Genomic DNA, 25,984 nt, shown 5'->3' on the forward strand with positions numbered 1-25,984 from the left:
CAATTTGTAAAGCAGATGTGTGCTTTTACTCTCATTTGAAACTCACCTTTGGAACTAGGCATTATTAATTCTCCATTTTCCAAATAACAAAGATGAGAATGAGAGGAGTATAGAGAAGCCAAATTCAAGAAGACAAGAAGAACCACCAACAGCAAAGACTGGCCTCTTCACGCCCTGTGATCTTTCCATTGCACTGTATTTCTTACATTATTCATGTCCTCAATCACACACCAATAAACACTTAGAGTTCGCAAAACAGTGATTATTGTGTAAAGCCACATCCTCATCATGAGTTTCTTGGGAGTCACTAAAGCACAGATATTATAAAAGAGGACTAAAAGAAGCAAATGAAGAAGATCAGGTAAAAAATAATAAAAACTAAACTCAGTTGTGTAAGTTTCCAGCATGTGTAGCCCTTTGTTTTCACAGAATGACATATCATAGTTCATTAAAATGCCACTGTTGCCACAGTGGAAAAAGACAGTGGAAGTTTCAGGTAGATTTAAGCATTCAGAACAAGAGGATATTCTGAAGTGAATGGGGTAGAAAAAAAACAATAAGGCAGAGGTACCGTGGGAGTGTGTGGCAAAACTTGAGGAAGAAGAACGTAGAAAAAGAGTGGAAGCTCTGTCAAGTTTCCAGCAACTGAAAAACAATCATATGCAGAAAAAGAAACTTGGCAACTTCTGACATGCACCAAGGAGCAATCTGCGGAACAGAAGATTCCAGTAGCTGAAAGGAAATACACTTAGCAGAGGCAAACATCATCTTGGAACTGACTGAAAGGAAAATAACATTTAAAATGTTTGGAATCCTTGGAAGACATAAGTAAAGGGACTGAGTCAGGATTGAATGGTGCAGGGCAGAAGTTTAGAGACCAAGGACATCCCAAGCAGTGAGCTAATGACCTGGAAGGGCAGAGACTGTGTATGAAAGGCGAGGAATAGGAGAGGGAAAACCAGTATATTCCAAGATGTCAAATTACATTTTAAAGGGAAGAGGCCAACATCACTCTGATACCAAAGTCAGACAAGGACAAAAAAAAAAAGGAAAACTACAGGCCCGTATTGCTGATGAACATAAATGCAAAAATCCTCAACAAAATATTGGTAACCCAAATGCAGCAATACATCAAAAAGATCATACATCATGATCAAGTGGATTTATACCAGGGACACAGGGATGGTTCAAATCCACAAATCAATCAATGCGATAGACCACATTAAGAAAATGAGGAATAAAAACTGCATGATCATCTCAACAGATGCAGAGAAACCATTTGACAAGATCCAACAACCATTTATGACAAAAACTCTTAACAAAATGGGGATAGAAGGACATTACCTCAACATAATAAAAGCCATATGTAACAAACCCACAGCCAACATCATACTCAATGGGCAAAAACTGAACACCATCCTTCTGAGAAGAGGAACAAGACAAGGATGCCCACTATCACCACTCTTATTCAGCATAGTACTAGAAGTTTTGGCCAGAGCAATTAGGCAAGAAAAAGGAATAAAAGGAATCCAAATAGGGAGTAAGGAAGTGAAACTCTCACTGTTTGCTGACGACATGATCTTATATATAGAAAACCCTAAAGCATCCATCAGGAAACTATTAGAAATAATTAACAACTACAGTAAAGTTGCAGGGTACATAATCAACTTACAAATATCAGTAGCATTTCTATACTATAATAACGAACTTACAGAAAGAGAACTCAACAATATAATTCCATTTACAATTGCAACAAAAAGAATAAAGTACCTAGCAATAAATTTAACCAAGGAGGTGAAGGACGTATACAATGAAAACTATAAGACATTATTGAAAGAAATAGATGATGACATAAAGAGATGGAAAGAGATGCACATGTTTTGGAAGAATAAACATAGTTAAACTGTCCATACTACCCAAAGCAACCTACAGATTCAATGCAATCCCAATCAAGAATCCCAATGACATTCTTCACGGAAATAAAACCAAGAATCCTAAAATTCGTATGGGGCAACCAAAGACCCCAAATTGCTAAAGCAATATTGAGAAAAAAGAACAAAGCTGGAGGCATCACAATCCCTGACTTCAAAATGTACTACAAAGCCAAAGTAATCAAAGCAGCATGGTATTGGTACAAAAATAGGCACACAGATCAATGGAACAGGACTGAAAGCCCAGAAATAAGACCGCACATCTATGGACAGCTAATCTTTGACAAAGGTGCCAAGAACGTACAGTGGAGGAGAGATATTCTCTTCAATAAATAGTGTTGGGAAAACTGGACAGCCACATGCAAAAGAATGAAAGTAGACCATTATCTCACGCTATACATGAAAATAAACTCAAAATGGATCACAGACTTGAAGATAAGTCCTGAAACCATAAAACTCATGGAAGAAAATGTAGGTAGTACACTCTGACATCGAACTTAAAAGGATCTTTTCAAATACCATGTCTTCTCAGACAAGGGAAACAAATGAAAAATAAACAAATGGGACTTCACCAGACTAAAGAGCTTCTGCAAGGCAAAAGAAACTAAGGTCAAAACAAAAAGACAACCCAACAATTGGGAGAAAATATTTATAAATTATATACCCAACAAGGGGTTAATCTCCATAATATATAAGGAACTCACACAACTGAACAACAAAAAAAACAAACAGCCTGATAAAAAAATGGGCAGAGGATATGAACTGACATTTTTCCAAAGAAGATATACAGATGGCCAATAAACACATGAAAAGTTGTTCAATATAACTAATCATCAGGGAAATGCAAATCAAAACTACACTAAGATACCACCTCACACCTGTTAAAATGGCTATAATCACTAAGACTAAAAATAACAAATGTTGGAAAGGGTGTGGAGAAAAGGGAACCCTCATACACTGCTGTATGACGAATGCAAACTGGTGCAGCCACTATGGAAAACAGTATGGAGATTCCTCAAAAGACTAAAAGTAGAAATACCATATGACCCAGGTATCCCCTACTGGGTATCTACCCAAACAACTTGAAATCAACAATCCCAAGTAACATTGTACCCCTGTGTTCACTGAAGCACCATTCACAATAGCCAAGACATGGAAACAATACAAGTGCCCATCAACTGATGACTGGATAAAGAAGATGTGGTATATATATACAATGGAATATTACTCAGACATAAAAAAAGACAAAATCATCCCACTTGCAACAAAATGGATGGACCTGGAGGATATTATGCTAAGTGAAATAAGCCAGACTGAGAAAGACAAACACTATATTTCACTCATATGTAGAATATAAACAAACACATGGACAAAGAAAACAGTTCAGTGGTTACCAGGAGAAGAGGGTGTGGGGTGGGCACAGGGGGTAAAGGGGAGCATGTACGTGGTAACAGACAAGAAATAATGTACAACTGAAATTTCACAATGATGTAAACTATTATGAACTCATGAGACTGATACTAGTGGTGGAGAACCATTTGTTTGTATTTTAGTAGGAATATGATTATTTCCCCCTAAAATTCTCTGGATTATTTTTATGACACCACAGAAACATCCTCAGGAAGAATTATAAGCACTCAAGCTCAACATGTATAGACATATAATCAAAAGACCAATACATATATGAAGGGAGAGTGTATTTTCACATAAACTCATCAGTGTAAAAAAATACATATAAAACTTGGGGGATTATTATTCCAGGAAAGATGGAATTTCCCTCTACAAAAAAATATCCACAACTGAAAGATGTAATACAATAAATAAATACATGATTAAAACAAAAATAAGACTGCACATCTGCTTCCTGGTAGAATTATGATGAATATACTGGGAAATGTTTCTTTTGGTTTCTATTATTAAAGGTGACTACATCAAGAAAGCACGATATTGTGTAAAAACGTTATCTCTTTTTCTTTGTTCACACCCAGATGATAAACAGAAAGTAGCAACATTTTAGATAAGTCTGTACTCCCTACAAACAAAGAGAACTATAAACAACTAACCAATAGCTGCATTGTATACTGTTAACATAAATAATTTTGATGAAGCCATTTATTTTGTATTAAAGTATACACTAGAGTTAGATGGTTTCACAGCATTTTGTATTAGGGTTTCTTATTTTAAAAATGTGAAAAAGGACCCATCTCTACCCACATAATCTAGCCTTTACTTAGCATTTTGGAGAGGGAGTGGTGCAGTTAGACACAAGTCCCAAGAGAGCTTCATCCTTTCTACAAGTTACTCAGAACAAATTGTCCAAGGAATAATTAATAGCAAATACTACTGAACGGCTTTTTTTTTTTTTTTTTTTTTGAGGAAGATTAGCCCTGAGCTAACTACTGCCAGTCTTCCTCTTTTTTGCTGAGGAAGCCTGGCCGTAACTAACATCCGCGCCCATCTTCCTCTACTTTATACATGGGACGCCTACCACAGCATGGCATGCCAACCGGTGCCAAATCCCCACCTGGGATTTGAACCGGCGAATCGCGGGCCGCCAAGAAGCGGAACATATGAACTTAACAGCTACGCCACAGGGCCGGCCCCTGAACAACTTTTAACAATGTTTATGGTCTATTTTTATTTTTTATTTTAAAATAGCTGAGTTACTACCAAAAGCTTCTCTTTACAAATGAGTTATAGAATATGCATGAGTACAAGTTGTCTTCAAATAAATCTACCTCTGGTTTAGCTTTCTTAAATGAGGAAGTTATTCTAAAATGGATAGATAACAACAAGGTAAATTAGAAGGTAAATTGAAATAAGAAAAAGAAAGCAAATGAAAAGACTTCACGTTTTCCAGGGTCTGGAAGAATCTTCTTGAATGTCCTAAACCAGAGAGAGCATCACAAAGGACATTTCACAGACATTCATCCTATATAAGAATCATTCATTTAATAGTTATTGAGGACCTATCATGTATTTATTAGCACTGTAGTGATAACATGGTGATCAAGACAGACATATTCCTGCCTTTACAGAACTTACATTATAATGGAGGACACAGTCTAGAAAACAGGCAATTTCAAGGGAGTAGTGTTTCAAGTGTGAGAGGAGAGTTTGAAACGGTATGTGCTTTCACATCATTTATGGTTATTATAAAAACTACTTTACATGAAACAGTAGGATTTCCCTCTTTTGCCCCAGCGCTCTGATTCTTTCTTAATAAATTTTTTAAAATTTAATAACTTTCCAAAACTTTATTACCACCTTATGTCTACCATCTAACATGTTAATCTTACTAGACATAGATACACACACACACACACACACGTGCATACATAAAACTACATCCTAAATATAAAGTATATGTAACCCTATATACAGTATATATAACCATATACATACTAAAAGATTAACATGTTGCATAAAAGACATACAAATGCACATATATAGAGATTGTAGGGGAAGAAAAATAATATTCCCTTTATTCTTGGCTGAGAACCCCCTGTAATAGAAAGACAGCCTAACAGGAGAAAAATAAACAGAAGTTTAATAACATGTATACCTCTTGCATACTGTACACGGGAGACACTCAGGAAAACCGAGCAACTTCTCAAAATGGCCCAACCTATCACCTTAAATACCTTCTTCAGCTAAAAATGAAAGAAAGATTGGGGGGGGGCAGTTATGAAAGGTTAACAGGAAAAGAGCGGTAAACAAGGCTATGGTTGTTACGCGGACTTAAACCAGTGCTCTTCTCCATTGTTAAGAGTTTAAGATTTAGTCACACTTTGCTTCCTGGTATGGAGAGGAAGACCTTTAAAACTGGAGATTTTCCTTATAAAGGTAAACTTCTCTTACAAAAAGTTAAATTCTACTAGGTTTTCAGAGTTTCTCCTGCGTCTGCTGTTTCTTAAAAATAACCAAGTCTAGATAATCCTTATGCCAAAGAGGCATATTTTGGGGTGACATATTCTGCAATCTTAAAATACAGAAGTGGCTCTTTCATGTTTAAGGAAGGAGGTAAGGGAGAGAGGGAGGGAAGCAAGAACAGAGGAAAGGAGGTGGGGAGGGGAGAGAGAATTCACATTACTTCCTTCTCAGTCCTCTCTGTAAAATGAAGAAATTGGACTAGACATTCTCTCACATGTTTTTATTCTGAAATATTATAAGTCTATGAAACAAACTAGACAAAAATTATTTTACTATTTATAATTTATTTTTAATTAAAGATATTTTCAAATAGATATCTTGAGACTGAGTTTATCAGGCTTACACTCTGATTATTTCCAAGGCTGGAATTAAGGCAAACAAACAAAACTCTTCAGGTATTAGTTCTGCTAAACAAGTTTTAACAAAATACACTATGTTGGGGGACTGGCTTGGTGGTATAGTGGTTAAGTACGTGCACTCTGCTTCGGTGGCCCAGGGTTAGTGGGTACGGATCCTGGGCATGGACTTACACATGGCTCATCAAGCCATGCTGTGGCAGCATCCCACATACAAAATAGAGGAAGACGGGCACAGATGTTTGCTCAGTGGCAATCTTCCTCAAGCAAAAAGAGGAAGATTGGCAACAGATGTTAGCTCAAGGCCAATCTTCCTCACCAAAAAAAAATAACAAAAAACCCCCAAAACACCATGTTGGAGAAATTGCAAAATTATGTATTGGATATGCCAAATTCAATATATTTAGACTGTAAAATTGAGCTTTAGGAATACTATTTTCTGACCATGAACAGGGTGTGTGCTACTTTCAAACAGTACTTTTTGTTTTTAATATTCTTTTGAATGCAGATAATCTAAAGCCAAAATGAACTGACAGTAAGGAGGCAAAATAGAGTACTTGGACCATTTTCATAGCTTATTAATAGTACAGAAGGCCATAAAAAGCTCATCCTAGCACCTAACATATTTTTTTAAGAACCTGCTGCTATCTATGAGACTTACTTTAGATGTCTTTGATTGGAGAGAGAGATAATCATTCTAAGACTTCCTGATTCTAAGTAAAACTGAAAAAGAGTAGCTGGAGTATCTATTTCATCATTTATTTAAACAAAATAACAGTTTACTGATGCAATTATGATTCAACACCTTATTTTTGACCCTCTCAACTCTACATTGATTTTATCTTTTTCAGTTGCAATTAAAAATCAACAAAGTCTGACTGCTGTACTAGGTGTCAAGGAAAATGAATACCAGACGTGGATAGACCTCTCTACCCTAAGGAGATGATAGTTTGCTAGGGATATAAAATGTATACATATAAAATAATTTTACATGAAAATGATTTATTATAAAATCTGAATTTTTGTGGCAGGGAAAATAAGTTATTGAACTTATTTATGTTTTCTGAATTGTTATCCTGAAGAAGAGGGTGATATTTTAATTAGCTTTGAAAAATGGACGGGATACTAAGAAATTTTTAAAAAATAATAAAAAGATGAAAGAACTGTATTCATGATGAACAGCACAAGCAACACTGAACATTAAACTTATATGACAACAAAATAAGGATTCATTGTTTTATTTCACAAACTAAATACTTAGTTATGATTGACGTTGGCTTCTACTTCCAATTCCATAATATCTGCCTGAAAGTTGCCGTCTACACAAACTCTCCATCTTTTGTATCCAAAGATTATTTCAGGAACTTGAAATATTCAACTTCCTTTAGCAGGAAAAAATTCTTGAGGTAATCTATATCCTGCTGGAATCAAGTCTTAGACCTTATATGTGGGGAGATATTACTCATTCCATTGTGAATTTTGGAAATAATATACATTCGTTTCAAAAAGTATAATATCAATGAGAAAGTCTGAAGGTTAACACATCTAGGTTCTGAGAGGAATATAAAACAGTTCTAAGTCAGGCTGAGTGCAAAGTTCCCATCATAATAATAATGCTTTGTATATATAATAGGGCAAAATCATGAAATACAGTCATGCATGGCTTAATGACGGGAATACATTCTGAGAAATGCATCATTAGGCGATTTAGTCATTATGCGAACATCATAAAGTATATTCACACAAACCTAGATGGTATAGCCTACCACAGACCTAGGCTATATGATACCAATCTTATGAGACCACTATCCTATATGCCATCCGTTGATGACCTAAATGTCTTTTTATGGCCAATGACCCTATTAGTGTTCGTTGATTTGTTAAATAACAATAGTGTCAGGCACTGGGAGAGATTCTTTATTTATATTTTCTCATTTAATATTCCCTCTCAAGCATGCAATATGCATTCTCATGCATAATTTTGTATGCAAAGTTGTCATTTACTCCTTTCCAGTATGTAAGTATACCAAACCTGATACAGTTAAATAACCGAATTTTCCCAAATAATAAATTGTGACTCCAAAGTGCACTCCCTTTGCACCACAATATGGTGTGAATACTTCTGTGTGCAAAATCACAACTACGATGGAATAAAGCACATGATGAGATCATAAATTGCTTGTTAAGTGGATGATCAATTGCCTTATACTAGGGTTTACTGAAAAGAGCACCGGCAGAGTGCTCAAGACCAGGAGAGAGGTCAGCGTTAATAATTTATGTGTCTTTCCCATTTAAATAATAACTGAAAAGAGGAAAGTGAATGGCTCATTGAGGAGAGTCTATAGAGAGAAAAGAACAGAACTATGGGCAAAGTGGAATTAGCTGGAGGAAGAGAAAGGGGAGCCAGTGATGGAGCTAGAGAAGGGACAGTCAGATACAACTGAGGAAAAATAGGGGCCCCAAAATAAGAACCTGCATGACAGCCCTAGGATGTTCCCACTTCTCTAACTGTCTTCAATCCTGGCCTACGGACCTGGAGCAAGAGTTGTTACCTTGACCCAGATCACCCTTTTTCAGTGACCCTGGAATACCTGGATAATCCACTACTAATCTGGCTGGTCCCAAAGAATGACACCTAAGAGTAATCATTTGATAAAGAAATCCCCCCTGCCCCATCAAAATAGTTAGAAAGTAACATAAAATATCTCCTTTACTTAAAAATTCCATCAAGAGAGAAGCCAGGAAATCTATATTTACTCACTAATGTAACAAAAAAGATAGGAATAATAGTGAATTTATAAAAACAAAGCAAACTAAATTGACTCTTGGTTCTAGTCTTAAAATTGTTTCCTTCTCCTGATTTGCTCTAACAAAATTATCTTTAAGAACTAATGGAATAAAAAATGCCACATGCTACAGAGAATAATAAATGTCACATTTATTTATATGTATATATATATAAACCACTTTTTTCCCTGCATATGAAAAGATAAATGAAACACTTTATACCTATTTACATCTATCTATTTGCAACCATAGGAAAATATTTCATATTCCTAGGATGAATATTGTAGAATGATAGGCTTTATGATTATTTAGAAAATATTCAGAAATTATTTCAAGTAAATCTTATTTATCCTATCTCTACAACATTTCACTTTCTGTGAAACAGAAATAGGGTTTTATAAATTGTTAAGATAAGATATATAATCAATATAAGATATAAACTACTTATAAATTACTACTAATATAAGGTATATTGATGAACATTCACAAGCAGAAGTGACAATTACAGGAACAGACTAATCTGAAATAATACCAAAAAGGCATTCAAAAAGTATTTTCCCATAAAATAACTAAAACATTTTTCAGTTTCACTTCCACTTGCTCAGAAGATGACATGACCTTTAACTTCAACTCCTGGAAATCATCACTGATTACCATACTTGCTGCATCTATTAGTTATATTCCAGAGAACTGCCAACCATATGAGGCAGCCTGGAATAAAGACACCCTTTGGGTATTAGACTGCTTACGTCTAGATGCAGGAGTCACTGACTTATCTCTGGGCTTTTCCTAAACTTCCTCCTTGCGGGATGAGGGCTTAGCTTCACATAGCCAACTCGATCCCATAAGCACCGCATTGCAGGTTCCTGCAAGGTGCCCGAAAACTCAGAATTTAGGGAGTCAGGAACAAGTAGGGCTCTCTTAGTAGCTGGAAGCACAGGTAAGGCAAGTTCAGCACTGGCATGTGGTCTAGAAAAGGTCTAGTCCCTGGGCAGGAGACTACACTACAGGAGAATGTTGCTGGGCACATTTCCAGATCCTCAAGTGGTGGACAGTGAATTAGCTCACTTCATTTCTCTTCACTTCCTTATAAAGGGAACTAAACTGGAACATTCTGAAACTGCAGAATAGTGAGAGCATTTAAGGAGCGGGTCCAAGAGCAATACCTGGTTAGGAGAGGTACAGGGACAAGGTAGTGATCAAATACTGGAAGTAAGCTCTAAGCAAGAGGATCCAAATGACAGCAAGCGCATGTTGGAGGGCTAAAAAATATAGATGCATTAGGTAAGACAAAAAAGAGAGGCTGTTGAACAAACCTGTATTACCTATTTGAAGATGGACCTCTTCAGCAAGGAACTACGTTATGTTGAAAATCAACAACTAGGGGCTGGCCCCGTGGCCGAGTGGTTAAGTTCACGTGCTCCGCCTTCGGTGGCCCAGGGTTTCACCGATTCAGATCCTGGACGCAGACATGGCACTGCTCATCAGGCCACATTGAGGCAGGGTCTCACATGCTACACCTAGCAGGACCCACAACTAAAAGTATACAACTATGTACTGGGGGGACTAGGGGAGAAAAAGCACGGGGAAAAAAAAAGATTGGCAACATTATTAGCTCAGGTGCCAATCTTAAAAAAAAAAATCAAGGACTAGACAGCTATAAGAAAATGGTGGGAAGCTAAGAAATAAGTCTGGAAATTTAGGTGGGGCACATATTTAGCCTCTATAACTAGCTGCCTCTTCTTGGCAACCAGCATTGAAGAGTTCCTTGCGGGATTCTTCCTCACAACCCTGTATCACGGCCTGTTGCAATGTGCCCCCATATTATGTCTCTTTAAACACACTTCTGTGCAAAAGAGGATGTGGGAATAGTCAATCCTAAAATGTCATTCTCTTATCCAGGAATATAACTGAGGGAGGTCACCAAAGGACTGTTCTTTCAGTGAGGTGAATGGAACTCAGCAGACACAGAATAAGAAGACAGCAGAACAGTGTGTAGACAGCGTGAACATCTGATCTATGTGCAATATGCATAATCTATGTAAGGATAAAGAAAAGATAGCACTTACACAGATATTGCAATATGCCACAGAGCATTTGATTTTCCTAAATTAACCCATTTATTCCTCACAGTAATCATATGAGGTTAGTACTTTCCTGAACTTCCAGTTAAAAGATGGGAAACAGATGTAGAAAAGAGGAGTAACTTGTTTGAATCACACAGCTATGAGGTGACAGCTCAGATCTGAACCCAGGCTGTCTGCTTAAATAGGGCATAGTCTTAACCACTGTACCATATTCCCTCCCACACTTTAAAGTCCCAGTTTAAAATTAAACTAATCAAAGACTCTGAAAATTTCAGTTATAATAATCCTTTATGAGTACTGAACAATGAAGACTAATCCGCAGGTGGTGTAGTGGTGTGGTGAAATAACGGGACCCGAGAGAAGACAGGGTTGGAGATAATACTCTGGGCATAACTACCACATAGTTAAAAATAGAAGTTAGGGAAGAAGATGATATAATTAAAGACAAGACTATAGAGAGAAAAGACCAAGACTATGAGTAGGACCTTTATTTATTGGATTTAATATCATAAAGAGACTTGATTTGACACATGATGACACTGAATTCTTTTATAATTGCTTTAAGATAAAGGTCATATTTTTTCATCTGTATTTCATCAATGACTCTTATAGTGCCCAGCACATAGCAGGCACTCAATAAATATTTCTTGAATTAAAAGATGGAAAGGGAATTAGAGATAGGAAGGCATCAAGAGTAATATGAATACGTGTGAAATAACCTTTGTGATGAAGGAATATATGTGTGAAATAAACTTTTTGATGAATTACATATCTAAAGTAGTCACAAGAGGAAAAAGCAGAGGTAATGGATTCTAAATGGATTAATTTCAATTCAAGCATTACAGATTGTCTACCTACTATGCAGAAGACTTGGTGATGTGCTATGGGAATATAAAGAAATGTCGAAGTAACAACCACTTAGTCTTCATCTTTGAGAAACTTAATCTTGTGATACTAGAAGACAGAAGGTAAAAGTTATTGGGGACTGAAAAAGACCTTAAGGACTGGTGGGTAGAATTTGAATGAAAAGCACTTTTCCAGGCAAGATTTAGTGGATATGTGACAGTGGCAAGGAGAGTGGGCATCACTTAAGGGCCAGGAGAGGTGGTGGCAGTAAAAGACAAAACTACTCCAAGTGAAAGGAGAAATCAGGACAGCCAAAGGCCCCTGAGGAAAGAGTACAGAGACTGTAGGACCTCATTGTTGATGCTGGTTTGTCCTGTTAATTGATTTGAGGAATTGACAAAACTTTTTATTTTTGCTCATCCTCATACATTATCTACTTAAAGCACAAATACCTTTCAACACTCTTTGCGCACAATAAAGGAAAAAAGGGCAACTCTAAATCTTTATTTTTCATTATCAGATATAACCAAGTGTTACAAATATATAAAAAGGACGATTGTTGGCTGTCATGGAGCTGATGGTAGTGTGATTGATAAATATTAGGGGAAAACAGATCTGAATACAATTGGTATTTTTAATAAATTTCAAGTGAAAGTGCACAGGATATGAAGTAACTACTCACTGTACTCTAATAACTTTTGAAATATGCATCAAAAGTACTATTTCCTGGAGTATGAAAAGGCCTATGTAAGAGTGACACAACAGAAGATGAGTTCTAAACAATCAACATGCAGAGACTGAGGATAGGGTGGGCGAAGAATCCGTAGCATCTTCGCCCAGCTCTCTGAAGGGTTTATTGAGTGCACATGTGTAAGCACAGCATTCCTTCACTATGCAAGTTACTCCTGCCAAACACTTGCCCTTTTAAAAACCTGAACAATGAACACACTCTGCCAAACCTCATCACAGTGTAGTCTAAGACAACAATCCCCACGGCTCTGTGAAATATGAATCAAGCCAAAGGAAGGGAAATGTTCTTCTCTCATCTGTATATCCAGTACCAATGCTTTTGAACAGCTACTTTACAGGTAGATAAAAGTCTTAACTTCAAAACTTGACAGAATTTCTTGATTTGTATTAACTTCCCATTTTAAAATGATAAATAACTCATCTTACACTATTTCATCATGCAAGTACTTCTGCAGACAAAATAGTGTGGCTACTTTAACCTTCTACCAACCCTCTCAGAGAGCAACTTACAACACACTAATTCGATCATGATACGGTAACATATGAAGCTATAAAACAGAAGCTGGTGTGGTCAGAAGAGCACATTTTGAGTCAGAATATATGTCAAGGATAAAATTAGTAAGTATGCAATCGCACTATTATTCAAAAAATTTTCCTCTACTACAGAGTCAAACCTCAAAGTTGATAATATTTAAGCTATTTTTATTTACAAAGACATTTTTAAAAGATAGTACTCTAGTTATAATTATGTATTCACAGGCCATCAATTACTTGAAAATGTATTGATAGGAAGTAAGAAAAGGAAACATGTTAGTCTATGCAAAAATATGAATTGGACATATCTCTATTATGCAAACTAGGTATGCATTTTATGAGGTTTTGGTCAGAATGTTACATTTCTTCATTCCTCTTTTTGACTGAGTTAAATTACCATAGGCAGGATCTCTTTTAAAAAAATTATTCAATTCTCTTGTGTAACAAAAATGAAATGCCCTGAATCTAAGATTCCAGTGAGAGCCCAGAGCTTATTAGTCATATTGATCTGAGTTGTTTTCAGACACTTTCATTATTTTAGGAAACGCAGTGAAGTATAATTCAAAAAGAAGCCCTTTAGTCACATATTCTGGAATAGGGTTCCATGACCTTTCCCAAACAAGCTCTTGAAATGTGCTTTTAGGCTATGACTCATACAAACTAAAAAGAGGGGAAAAAAGGCATGGGTAAACTTTCCAACAACTGCCACAGTGAAATACAAATTCAGTAGAAACTGTAGCTAACTGTAAAGCAGAGAGTCAGGTAGTTGTTAAATAATTATAAATATGAGGGTAACAATCAAAAATAAGACATCAGCATGAATAAAAGCTTAGATAAGAAAAGCAAAATGACAGGACTTTTGGTCCAACTGTAAGGAGAGCTTACTAAAAGAGAATAAAACTCAAATTTTACAAAATATGTAACAATTTGGGGAGCTGGCCCAGGTGCACAGTGGTTAAGTTCACATGCTGTGCTTTGGCAGCCTGGGGTTCACCAGTTCAGATCCCGGGCAGGGACCTACACACCACTTATCTAGCCATGCTGTGGCAGGTGTCCCACATGTGAAGTAGAGGAAGATGTGCACACTCAGGGCTAATCTTCCTCAAGAAAAAAAAGTAACAATTTGGAACACAGGGAAGAAAAGAAATAATGTGATTTATATAGACAGAGAAAGTATCTGTAGAAAGTGAGGGAAAGCACTGAAAAACACACACACACACACAAACACACACACAGGTAGAAAGGGAAATGGCAGCCCCTATTTCCTGCCCACTCTACACTGGCTGGGACACACACATAAGTTTCAGCTTCCAGGAGTGTTTTGGGACATAGAGGCCTCCTAGGTATATTTTTAACTTTCAAAATAGTAATGATATTTGTATTATACATAAATATACTTGATAGAGAATAATCTTTAACATACGTAACGTAGTAATGTCCTTGAAATTCAAAGAGGGGGAAAAAGTAATAAATAGTCATCGAGCCATTTTGGCAAGAATTTTGGAAGCATAACCATCATCGAGAACTGAAGACATCTGGCACTGACGACAGATCTTGTCAATACCAATAAAATCCCAAAGACACAAGTAGGAAGAAAACTGCCTTTTCTTTTAATATTTAAGATTGATTTATAGAACATAACTAATACATAGGTTTCTTTGCAGGTGATTTGCTAGTAAAACTCACTAACAGAACACATTATTAACCACCAGTTTAATAACAATCTGAAAATTTTTAGTAATCCAAATAATACATTATATTTCAAAAAATAAGTAATTATGAGAACTAATTCAAAATGTGTGTTTATTATGATAAGATCTACTATATTTAGCATCAACAGAAAAAAATGGCAGAATAGTAGTACCTTGAACTAGAGAATTAAGTAAGCATTTAACTGAATGACATTAACCTTGCTAACCAGAGAATGGTTCACCTTTTATATAGTTTCTCATCATGGTTAATCTATATGCTTTCAAACATAAGTTTTAAAAATAGACTTTTCTTAGAAGAGTTTAGATTTACAAAAACATTGAGGAGATAGTACAGAGAGCTCCTCTATAACCCACACCCAGTCTCCCCTATTATTTTTACATCTTACATTAGTATGGACATTTATTTCAATTAATGCACCAATATTTATACATTATTATTAACTAAAGTCCATAGTTTATTCTGATTTCCTTAGTGTTTACCTAATTTTCTTTCTCTTCTCATGGATCCCATTCAAGATACCACATTACACCTAGTCTGTCTCTCTTGCCTGTGACAGTTTCTCAGACTTTCCTTGGTTTTGATGATCTTGAGAGGTTTGAGGAGTAGTGGTCACGTATATTGTAAATTGCTCCTCTATTGGAATTTGTCTGATATGTTCTCATGCTTATACTGGGGTTATGGGTTTTGGGGACAGAGACTGCAGGGGTAAAGTGTCATTTTCATCCCATCATATCAAAAGCATATACTATCAACACACTTTATGACTGCTGATGTTGCCCTTGATCACCTGGCTGAGACAGTATTTGCTAGGCTTGTCCACTGTCAAGTACTCTTTTTTCCCCACTTTTCATACCATACTCCTTGGAGGAAGTGACTACGCTCAGCTAACACTTTAGAAATAGAGAGTTATGCTCCCCTTCCTTGAGAGCAAAGCATCTAGATAAATCATTTGAAATTCTACTGCATGGGGGATTTGTCTCTTTTTCTTCCATTTATTAATTTATTTCTATTAGCATGGTCTCAAGGATATTTATTTTATACTTTGGCTTATAATCAATACTTTATTTTTTTTGCTCAAATTGTTCCAGCTTTGGCCACTGGGGGTTCTTTCAATTGGCTCCTGTGTCTCTTTGACATACCCCTATCATTGTGTGTATGTGGTGTGGTGTATGTGTGATTTTTGAGCACTTCTTTATGTTTTGGCATACAAGATGCTCCAGGCTCACACTGTATATTTCCTGCCACAGTCCTATAATCAGCTGTTTCTCCAAGGATCCTTTTATTGGAGAACAGTAGTAGAAAAAATCTAGGCACTTGGTGTCACATACAAAATTTATTTTTAAAATAAATTTCGTGTTTAAGATAAGAATTAACATCTATCTTTGAGTGTAGTAGATTAATGAATAAATTTTTTACTAATACTTCTCTACTTTATGCTTATCTGCACTTTTTAGTTTTTCAGTAATGATCACGAACTATATTGTAATGAAATTACTATAATAATAAAAGATCTACAAAAAACATATGCCCCATTTCAAAAAGAAAATTCAAATTAGTATCAATTTCTACTGACCAAGTATTTAGTATTACAAGTAAACAGAGAATTCTGAGAGTTCTAAATACCTATCTTTGAAATGAAGTGTTATATTTCAAAATTGAAAGTGTTCCTCAAAATAAGAATAGTGTTCATTTTTTTTGCCTTAGAAAGCACTTCTTTCTTTCACAGTATAATCATTCCTAATATGATATTCATCTGAAAGCATCAACAATAACAAATACCAAAACCCAAGAATGCCTGAATTTCACATGTATGGACTGGTCTTTATGATAGGAATAAAAAACAAAAACGGAGAGTTAAAAGCCTAACACTGATTTTATACATCTCATCAAAGAAAACCAGATTATTTAGACACAATTTGAAGTCGTGACATCATTAGGCATGAGTCCAGCTGTCAAACGTGAAAAAAAGGTTTCTATGGGACTATTTAAGCAATTTAAGAGGGTACTATTTTTTTTCTGGACATTGTTTTTAGGCAGTTCATACATACTGATAATAAACGTACGGATTATGCTACTTCTCTGTCTCTTCACTAAGGCAACCCCAGATAATATCTCTACTGAGCAATTTTGTTAGTCTAATTTCTGCTAATGTGATATACTTGAAAGTATACATGTTTAACACAGTTATTAGGTACAGTTAAGTAGGCTCAATTCTGGACCAAATATGACACAGTAATCCTAAAAGTTGATTAAGATATACAAAAGATAGACTAAAGAAGAAACCTAGTAAAATATATAATTAACATAGGAAAAATAAATGGGACATTTATCTAATAGTAGATTAATGTCAGCTTTATATACTGATACCATTTTATTTTCCATGAAAGTAACAGTACTGTACTATGTTTCTTTTAAGATACTCAGTAATTGAGACTTTCCTGCTTATTCAATTGACTTTGCTGTTAGTAGTAATAGTCCCATTTCACAACACTTAATTCTATTTAATTAGAAAAACACAGCAAAATGTTTCCATTTCTCCTGTGATTTGCTAGTAAAACTCACTAACAGAACACATTATTAACCACCAGTTTTAAAAACAAAATGTTGAAGTTATTCTGTTAAATACCCAATAGAAGAAACAGGGACGTGAAGTATGTCATTCCTAATCTCTGAAGCAGAAGGTATCACATCTTTAAAGGGATGACAGATGCACATTCAGAGAGGCAGAGACTCTTCTAGGAGCCTTTGGTCAGTAAATCTCAATTTCTTGTATACCCTACTATGGGAGGGTAATATCTGTAGTTTATTGAGCTTTCTAAAAGAATGAACAAACTGTCTAAATTTACCAGTAAAAGATTAGCAAGCTGGTTAAAGATATCCTGGTTCATGACTGTTAGAAATTATTAAATATTGTTAATTAACATGGAGACAAATGATCAAATATTAACAAAGATTAAAAATCATCAAAATCATTTAAAATCTAAGTATGAATAGTATACTTCGTTATATATTCCAGTGATTTGAAGCACTTAACTTTTTAATGTTATATTTGTTTGTCTAATAATTGAAGTGTATCTCATTATTATTACTTAAATTTCAAAATAATCTCAAAGGTGTTTCAGTTGCTTCTCAGTGTATTTCTAGTTTATAGTCAATTTTGCTTTTTCTGTATCTTCTTTCTAATTATTATTTAGGTATTTAAAGTTAAGGTGAACTAACCTGGACATGGATGATGTAATTGATCAACTGGGTCTTTCTAAAAGACACAAAAAATTTAAAAATAAAATAATAACTTTGTAGCATGCAACTTTTTACTAACTATTCTTATATATCCTATTTCACATGATCATTACGCCACTCTTGGATGTTATGTATTACGATAAAACCCTGAGCATCTCACCACTGTTTTCTACGAAAAGGTTAAACTCAGAAATAAGAGAAAACTCTCCTTCCTAAAATCTCAGAGAAAGTAAAGCATAAAATCTTTTCTAGGCAATGAAGAGATTCAAAATCACTCTATTAACTGCTTAATTAATCAGACTTCAATATGTGCTAAGTATCTAGAATATGTTTAGCACTGTACTAACCTGAAGGTATAAAAAGTTAGAAAAGACAAATTCCTTTCTTCAAGGTTTTTATGATCTCGTCAGGAATCATAAACAATGACAAAAGTAAAGAAGAAAACAAATAACTGAAAACTTAGAATATTAGATTGAAAGGCATGATGAAGACGTAAAAATAAAAAGGGATTTTGGCCAACATTTCTTAGAGCAAGGGAGTATTTTTTCACCAAGTTTTGAGATAGGAAGGAATGTGATAAGTTTTGTCCATGGTCAATCAATATTATTATTGTTATTATCACTTATTTCACAAATGTGAATATTTCTTTTTCCTTTCAGGGAATATGTTATTGAGTGTTGAAATACTTACCACTTAACTTGTGTACTCCATATAGCTCCAGATATTTACAGAAAGAATAACAACTTTTCCAAATGGAGCTTTGGTTAATCTTATTTGTTTTATTTTTGGGAGAGGAAGATTGGCCCTGAGCTAACATCTGTTACCAATCTTCTTCTTTTTGCTTGAGGAAGATGGTCCCTGAGCTAACATCTGTGCCAATCTTACTCCATTTTGTATATGGGACACAGCCACAGCATGGCTTAATGATTTGTGCATAGGTCCGCACCCAGATCCGAACCCGCAAACCCCAGGCCATTGAAGCGGAGTGCACGAATTTAACCATTATGCCACCGGGCCGGCCCTAAATATAGAATAATAACTTTTCAAAATAGAGCTACAGTTACTCTTGTTTTTTAAATAAATCATTTGTTAATTGACAAGAACGCTTCCCAAGGAACATATGTCATCAAAGCATTATCTCCCAGACAGAAAGGTAAAGTTCAGAGTCACATTTGTTTTTCCCAAAATAACGAAGCTATGACAAACAATCTGAAGATATATTAATGCTCATTAAACCAGCACCAAATGGAATGTTTTCCCCTTGAGACTGGGAAGTTGATATTCCAAATGTTTAATAAAAATGGGGAGGATTTAACCTAAGAACTGTGTGAAAGCAGTCAACACAAGCTGGGCCACAGAGATACCTGCCAATTCCAAAAGACATCTTCAGAAACACTTTCAGGTCTGTGATAAACCTTTTGGTAGTTCACAAATGCCCATGCAATGGAAAGAGAACATTGTATGAAGAATAAGAACTAAGCACCATGAAACGTCCTGTCTTAATTTAACTCCAACCCCAAACAATGTATTTCCTAGATTTGGAAAAGAAAAGATGTGAGAGTAACCCAGCTCAGTGACTCAAGTTTAAACCTATACTCTATCATTGAAACAGTACATGTGCTTCCTCTGCCTTTGTAATTGTTTATATTCCTGACCTTCTCTGCCACCAAAAATAATTCCCAGTCCCACCCTTACCAACCCTCTCCACACACACAAAAAGAGATTAAATATTCAGTTTATCTTTGCGCATTTTTCCCATGAAAAACTCTAAATCAAAATTCATTAAAGGCAATTCTATAAGAAGGCAAAAGAAAAGCCACATAATAATTTATCTCCTTTTTACCCTTCGTTTCTGCTCATGTTGATTATAGTTTGCTGATAATTCCAAAACACTCTGCATTGCCCCATTTTTTCTTGGTCTCCCTTCTCAGAGAGACAGCAGGAAGGTAATAGGAGTCAAATCATTACTCCTGCTAAGGGAATGGGCAACAGAGTCTTATAAAGGTAAACCAGTGGTGCTGAAATATGAAATAATTTTTTAGGTATTCAGGTCATGAAAGCAGTAAGTAGACTAAGGGAAACGTTACTAATCTCAGGAAATTTTCTCAACACAGCCATGGGGTTACCATTTGACAAAATATGTTTCTTTTGTTTTCATTTTTCCTTTAGAAACATTATTAAAGCCACTAATAATTCCTATATGGTGGTACAATAAGAACTGTATAGATTATTAATATCATGTACATATGACTCATGGCCTACAGACTTGCTGGCACAGATACATCCTCAACCATGGATCCCGTTTAAATTTGTGAGTGTTCTTCCCCTACAAATTATAATATACAGATACAGCGTCAACCTGATCTTATAAAGGTCATCCCCTTAAGTGAGGTCATGGAAAGTGGCCTGAAGTCCCTGAAAGGTGATCCACATCCAGGTAAAACAGTTCCAGTCTCGGCTTTGCCCCTCACTAGCTTGTATTTGGACACATCAATTCACACTTTTACATCTCATTCTCATCTCTAAAATGAGAAGAACTGCTTTGTCCACTCCCCTAACCATCAATACTATTTTTAAAAATTATAATTCTTGGTTAAGATTGCAAGGGCCAGAGCAGGACACCACCCATTTCTAACTCTGTCTCTCTGCCTTTTTTCCATCCACAAAAAAGGAATGACACTTTGTGTAGTATTGTTGGGCATGTTAATGGTGATAACGTACAAAGCACATGCAATGCAATAACTGTTAGATAAATATCCCTTCCCTTCTCCACCAATTTTCCATTTCATAAATGGGCAAATTCCATTTGAAATGTTGGCAGTCCAGATCAGCACCGTCTTGTTGTCTCTAGGCTACCTCTTGACCCTGTTCTTATCTCTTCCCACATCACCTTCCTGTATTTCCTGGCCTTTCTCTTCCAAGGACCAAGGTCTTTTCCCATCTCCCTGACCTGGACCATCACTTTGTAGTCTGTTAGCAGTGGCTTCTGTGGCCAGCTTTAGCTCATCAGGCAAGCCTCAGCGACTCCAAGGCTGGACAGAGTTAAAGCAATTTCTGGCTGGTGCTGCTCACTTCCAATCCCGACTCTTCCCGCTCATCCTCCTAGCTGTCTGGCCTCGAAGCTGCGGGAGAAGCGAAGGCATCACTGGAGTGATGACATGTGGCTCTCTCCTTTCCCCAGCCTTCATATTTTTCTTTCCACGTGCGGAACCCAGAAAGCTCTGACCACACTTGCCCTGGCGGTTGCCATGGTTACACAATAGCCGCATCAGACCCAGAAGGGGTCTCATGTCCTTTCCTCTACCTCCCTCTCAACGCTTTCCTGCCCGTTAGGGAACCCCCCCCGCACCCCCCACAGACACACGCATAGTCACAGAAGAACCCTTTCCAGCTAAACTTGAGACTTAAAGTAACCCTCTGGGAGAAGTTTGGGTGGAAAACGAAGAGTCCTCGTGGGGACGCTTCCCTTTTATTACGGGTTCCCTCGGGGCTAAATGGCGGCAAGTCCGCCTATCTAGCTCGGGTCTCCCTGGCGAGGCACCCGGGACCTCCCGGTCGCAGTGGCGGGGCGCGCGCCGCCATCCAGGGCTCTCGACTCCAGGCTGCAGCGAGACGCGGCGGCTCGGCCTCCAGTCAAGTCCCCTCCGCGCGCTGGGACCGAGGCAGAGCACCTCAGTCCCCGAAGCCGAGCACAAGTCCGGAGAGCTGGAGAAGTGGCCAGGGTGGCCCGCGGCGGCAGCGGGCCGGAAGGGAACACCCGAGGGTCCAATTCCCAGGGGGATCGAATCCAGGCTTTTCCCGAGCGAGCCAAACCCAGGCTGCCAAGGGATGCCCCGCTCGGGCAGCGCGCGTTTGCAGGCACCGCGCTTCCCTGCCAGCCAACGCTGGGCTGCCGTCCGACGCCAACTTTCCCCTCCGGCTCAGGAAAGAAGGACACACGCCGCGTGCAGCCGGAGCGCGGCGATTCCCGCCCCAAGCAAAAGGCGTCGCCCGTGCCTCCCCAAAAGCACCACAACCAAACTAGCACTATGGTCTCCCCGTGCCCTTCCCCGGCCCACCCGGAAAGGGGCGAGCGAGGGCGCAGATGCCGTCGGTCGGGTCCTCCGCAGACGGCCTGTACCGAGACGTCGCCGAATGAACCTGCAGCCGGCGGAAGCCGGGGGGCTAGTGCAAACGCGCTCCCCGCCGCCTCCGCTGCGCCGGCGCGAAGGCGAGGGCGAGCGAAGTTCCTGGGCGAGCGAGGAGGCAAACCGCGCGGGCCGGCCGCCGGGCTCGGGCGGGGGCGGCGAGGGGTGGGAGCGCGCCCGGCCGCCACGCTGGCCCGGCGCCGCATGCCCGGCCCGCCGCCCCTCGGCGCATCGACCCCGCCTGGGCCCCGGCGCGGCCCCTCCGTCAGCTCCAGGGCGCTTTCTCTGTCCCAGGACGATTCCTTATCTCCCAGCCGCTCCGCATCCTCACTTCGGACCCACAGCCACCCCTAAATTCCGTCACCTCTGCTTACCACCGCGGTCCCCAGCGCGCCCTCCCACTGGAATAGCAGGTGACCTGAAACCAGCCTTACCTGCCGCGAACTCCTCACTCCCGCTCTCTCTGCCTGCTGTCCCTTCAGGGCGAGAGGAAGGGGATGCGGGCTGGGGGCGTGCGAGCAGCGACCCGGGCTCCGGCAAGACTCCTCGGAGCCGCTGCGCTGCCTGAGCCGGAGCCGCCGGCGGCCCTGGCGGAGAGCGGAGGCTGCGCCGCCGAGGCCGGCCTGGAGGCAGGGGGCGCTGCGGGCCCCGAGCGAGCGCCGCGCCGGCCAGGCGGCGCGCCAGGCACCAGCTGAGCTGCGGGAAGGCGAGGCTGGCGCGGAGAGACGCGCTCCAAGAGGGAGGGCGCCTTTTAAGTTTGTGGTGTGACCGCAGCAGCTGTCCGGGGAGAGACTCAGTCTTTCTAAAAAGGGGATGCTCCAAACGCCGGGGATTACCTCTCCCCTTCCGATCTCCACCCCCAGCCCTCGCCCCCCGCCGGCGCGCGCCAGCCCTCCCGGGCGTGCTTCTAGAAGGCCATCCCTGCTGGCGCGGCCACAACGCAGATCACAGACAGCTCTGGGCGCGCCGAGGGGTGTTCCTCCGGACAAGGCACTTTGTCTGTAAAGAATCCTCTGCTGTTTGAGCCTGCGCCCGGATGTCTTTAGGACCTGTTTATTCTGTACCATAAAGTCTCTAAGGACCTGCGGGAAAAAACTGGACAGTGTCTTACAAATTTTGAGCCACAGATAAAGTAGCTATATTCCAGTATGTAAAACCCCGGTCCACTGTGACTGGCCTTGAAAGAGCAGACAGGAGGATGAGCGACAGAGATCAGCCCTCCTTTAAGGGGCTGGCACCGAGGAAGGAACAAACAGGGGAAAGAAAGAAAAAAATAACAAGGTGTAAGTCTTCTGTCCTCTTTACCTCATACCAGGCCAACAAGGATATGTCTTAGGAGGTTTCCTTTGTTGATGTGTACATACCTTGGTAATGCAACAGGAAACTTGGAAGTTTATGGGGACCAGAGTGGATCCACATTTTGAGGAGCCTGGAGCTTAGACAATTTGGAGATGGGATCCTCTTAAAGAAAATTATGCAGAAATAGCTTAATTTTACAGATTTTTACAGAAACATATGACCATGTGAATTCATTGTCGGGCTGCCCTCAGGGTCATGGAAAGGGCCTGTGCAAGTGATGAGTCCTGAAGCTTGGGCCTTATTAGCTGCATGGTAAATCCTTTTGTAATTGGAACTCTAGGTCTGTAGTCACACACCTTGCACTTATTAGTCCAAAACATAAAGCTGACTTGAGATGGAGTAGTAGAAAAAACGCAGCCCCGGGGTCCTGCATTTGTCAGCTTGATTTAAGAGCACAGCTTGTAAAGTCCCAGAGCTCCCTTGGCAAATGCGAAAGGGTGTTTTAGTTTGGGGGTAGTGAGCAGACAATGGCTACAATGGAAGAACTGCAAGTGGGGAGGAGACTCCTCATTCAGCCTCCCCTCAGCAGCAGAGAGCTGAAGGCCACAGAAACTAAATGAATCATTTTAAGTCACAGGTAGTTGGTGGCAGAGCCAGCCTCAGAAGGGACTCAAGTTCTCTAACTCTCACCAAAGTTCTTTCCTATATCTCATGCTGCCCCATCTCTGTGACTTTGGTTTTGACTGTCAACCAACCAAACTCATAATTTTCCTCTTTGGATACAAGAAAATTTAAGTCCCTATAGATTATTCGAACCTATAGCAACTTTTTTTTCCTGAATGCTTCATAGTTAATGTTCTACCACTCATTTTTTAATTAACTGTATCCTTGGTGTGCTTATTGCATTTTTCTGTATTTTTATATTGTTTTTATTTGTTTATGCCATTGCCTCTCAATCCAAACTGCAAGCTCAGTCTGAGGACAAAGTACCTCCTTTGTCTCCCACAGCATAGTTTAGCTTTTTGCATATGGTGCATTCATAATGAGTAGTTTTTGATCCTTAAAAACTCTCTATGAATTTTCTAATAATTTTGTCACTTTATTTATTTATTTATTTTTTCTAATAATTTTGTCATTTTCTGGCCAGAATATTGTGTTTAACTAGCATTGTGGTTAACTCTGGATTTCCCCTTTTTCCTTCCTGTCTAAATTCTAGGTTAATATACTCAAACCAAATGATATCTCCCTCTTGCTATTTCAGCCTTTTCTACAAAACCCCTACAGAATTAATCACACCCTCCTGTTTTCCCAAAGCACTTTGATTTCACTATTATAAGGCCTTTTCATGTTATATCATAATTAGTTATGCATGTGTCTGCATCTCAAACAAGTGTGTTGGCTGTTTTGTGTCTTGTTGTCTCAGCCCCTAAAACAATGCCTGTAAATTTGTACTGAACTGATTTAGTTTGAAGTATCCTGACTTCAAATTCAGACTGCATTAACTAGGGCATCCTGAATATACCATGAGAAGACAGCATCTGGAAACTAGGCTCTGTGCTTTCCTTCCTTTTAATTACTCTGAACACACAGCAGGCAAAATCAGCTGCACAGCCCAAAGTTGTCATGAATGGCCTCGGCTGTGTCCACGGCTTCGCAATCCTCAAGGTACTTCTCTGAGTGTCTTGTATGTGGTAGGTGTTTAACAAATATTTGGGGGTTAAATGAGTTAATGAAAACAGTGGATATGATGATGATAATCAGTCACTTTATTTTCAGTCAATTTATTTCTGAATTTCTACTAACTATACAGGACCCCACCAGCATGGTTTTACAGTCCTCTCTAAGAGTCTGAGATTTACTGTCACCAGAAGCAATTTGGCAATCTGTCCTGTAGGGCTAATACCCTATCTGGATTCTTGCAGTACCACCCAATGGGAAAAGTCTATTTTACATTAAATTTTGCTAAAATGTTAGGTGTATTATACAGTTTAGCTGATTTCCAAGAGTGACTATTCAAGATTCAACAAGTGATCCTTAATTGCACTGAAAGAGATGTGTATATCATCAGTTAGAACGACCTAATTGCTGCAGCTATGCCTGTTTCAGTCTGAGAGGGGAAAAAATAAGGAAAGAAAACAAAGTACTTTCCAGGTGCTTGGAAAATTGTTAAATAAGTAAGCTTGTCACGACTCTTCCTCTGTGACATACCACCCCTCACCCTTCGCCGTTGGAGCTCGCAGATTGAATCTGAGTAAGTGATTCTTACCGTATGGTAGTAGGTATTTGTTAGATAATGTGAAATACACTATTTCTCAAAGGTTTACATTTTGATACTGAATGAAGCCAAAAAATAAAGTTCTAATTGTAGAATTTCAGGAATC

General features: G+C 38.7%; 1 protein-coding gene across 2 annotated transcripts in view; it reads right to left on the reverse strand.

The window, feature by feature from the left end:
- The window catches only part of SEMA3D (semaphorin 3D), a 185,292-nt gene extending 162,120 nt beyond the window's left edge, over positions 1-23,172 (reverse strand). For both annotated transcript variants that reach the window (XM_044768058.2, XM_044768061.2), the window contains exon 1: positions 22,739-23,172. The gene's annotated coding sequence lies outside the window, so the exon portion shown is untranslated. The remainder of the gene's footprint in view (positions 1-22,738) is intronic.
- Between the last annotated feature and the right edge of the window lie 2,812 nt (positions 23,173-25,984).

Source organism: Equus asinus, chromosome 1, assembly GCF_041296235.1.
Source record: "Equus asinus isolate D_3611 breed Donkey chromosome 1, EquAss-T2T_v2, whole genome shotgun sequence".
NCBI lineage: Eukaryota > Metazoa > Chordata > Mammalia > Perissodactyla > Equidae > Equus > Equus asinus.